Raw genomic sequence first — 2,500 nt, 5'->3', positions numbered from 1 at the left:
GTAGGGTACCCGCCTCGCTTTCTGCGCTACTGGTATAACATGTATGTATGTAACAATATGCAGCTTCAGTTGGTAACCAGACAGCTTGCCCACTCCAGGGAACACCTCTGGAAAACGGTCCGCAATACTTTCAATGACACTGTCAACAGAATAAACAGTTATCATACTCGCTAGTGGTGGTCCAACTTTGAGCACTTGTAGGCACTTAGCAGCTGAGCTACCTAGCAGACACCGTCCTTCTCCCTGCGTAACAAGAACAGTCTCCATCACCGTCTGCCCATGACATTCAATAGTAGCCTCAAATTTGCCAACAACCGGTAAACACCCATTTCCATAGACACGAAGATTCCTCTCTTCTGGTTTCAATTTTGCTTTAAGGCCACTCCTCACAAGGCTGTGAAACTCCCGCTCACCAAGTACAGTAAACTGCGCCCCAAAATCAAAAAGCATATTAGTAGCGGTACCATTGATCTTCACTGCTACAATATTATCTTCAATTGCTGTTTCCCCAGTGAAGTCTACTGGGAATGCGAAAGGTTCATCTCCACTATCATATTCTACTTGATTAATTTGCTGTCTGGACCTTGGCGGTGGTTTGCATCTAACACTGCTTTTTCGCTGACTATACTCCCACTAACTCTCCCACTATTCTTGCTCTGCTTTCCATCCGCCTCATGCCTACAGCATATTGCCCAGTGCCCCTTCCTACCACACTTTTTCACACGTCTTGCCCCTCGTAGGGCACTCCTTGTCACGCGCAAAATGCCCTGGCCTCCCACATGCGTGTGATGTTTCTTTGCTTTCTCTGTGCTGTAGCAAATTCACGCTCGACTTTCCTTCCCCTCCAGCAATTACGTTTGCTTGACGTCGTGCCGTTTCCCATGCTCTGGCTGTAGTTAAGTCCGTAATACTTGGGACGATACTTTCTCAAGCAACTGGTCTCTCACAGCAAATTCGAGTTCCTCATCTCCATAGCCACAGTGCCTTGCTTGTTTCCTAAGTCAAAGGACGAACGAGTCCACATCTTCGCCAGGTTCTTGGTGTAACTGACGCAGAACATGTCTTTCATAGGCGGCGTTCTTCTGAACATGAAAATGAGTATTCAATGCTCGTAACGCTTGTTGATAAACGTCATCCCCTTGGCCTTCGGGAAGGGGAACGATTACCAAGTTTTCGAAGATATCTTGCACTCCAGTACCGGCCCGATAAAGCACCTCGTTTCTCTTTCTCGCGGGGTTTTGCAAGTTTGCTTTCCCTTCGGCAAAGGTCGTGAACCCTCCTAGCCAAACACGCCATCGTTCGCTCAACTCCGACTTCGGCACAGAAATATCCATCGGTGGAATAGGATTTACCGCCATAATGCTAGAAAAGAACTTTTTCTAAATCCTCGTCGCCAATGTAATGTTTGTACTCCAGACTGTTCCACGATGCGAACGGATTACACTACAAAAAACACACTCACGTTTTCTGTCCGCCATCTTGACTTTTATTGACTACCCACAATATACTAAAGGCACAGGTTACACAGGCAATCCACAGAGCAATCACTGCACTACGGCAATGCAGCCAAGAAAAGACGAACTTCAAACACAATTTGCTCCAACACTTAGGGCGCGCTCAATTGACCCTATTCCGGAATAAGAATACGTGGCGTGATGATTAAAACGGGATTCTTATCGCGTTTCGACACAGCAAGGATAACAAAAACATATCTAAAATAGCATTTTAGCAGATGTTTGACCATTTTAATATGATCTCCGTAAAAACAAAGGATTTTTAACTTGTATTCCATGTATTCCTATTCCGGAATACGGTCAATCGAACGCACCCTTAAATAACGTTTGGGTGCTTTAAACAAACTTCTGAAAACACAAGCCAATGATATTTCCCCCTAATTTTACGAGAGCTCATTGCGAATACGTGTTTATAACATGAGAGCAAAATTTTCTTGACACTGTGGAGGTACCACGAAAACCAGTTGGGCAAACGGATTAAAAAAGCACTTGTTCGCTCGCATTTTAAAGCAAAACAAACAAACAAATCAACTCTTTCTTTATGCCCAAAAGAGTAGAGATAATTGTTATTTAATTCCAGTTAACAATAAAAATTCGATTTTTATTCCTGAAGAAAGGAAGAACCGATTAAACCAACTTTTAAAAATTCGCACCCTCTTTAAATAACGCATCCGTAAAAATAACAAACGGTTTAGTGCCCAAGGAAATAATTTGTGTGCTAACTATGAGCTATTACTGGTATTCTGTTTTGTCGTTTTCGTTCTCTTTCGCTCTCCTTTCGTTTCTGTTCTAGTCATAGGTCTTCCAGGCATCATGTAACCTTATCAGAACTGCTAAATATATGCCAAAAGTTGCAATACAGAGAAAAAAACAGCTCTAAGTAAATTAAAAGTAAACACTCAGCTTTACGTTTACATCCCGCCGATGCTTGACTTGAATAACTGCGTAGCCACCAGTGTGGACCACAGATATACTGATATGTCAAA

This window comes from Montipora foliosa, chromosome 7 (assembly GCF_036669935.1).
Source record: "Montipora foliosa isolate CH-2021 chromosome 7, ASM3666993v2, whole genome shotgun sequence".
In the NCBI taxonomy this organism is placed as follows: Eukaryota; Metazoa; Cnidaria; class Anthozoa; order Scleractinia; family Acroporidae; genus Montipora; species Montipora foliosa.
Note: the sequence above shows the minus strand (reverse complement) of the source record.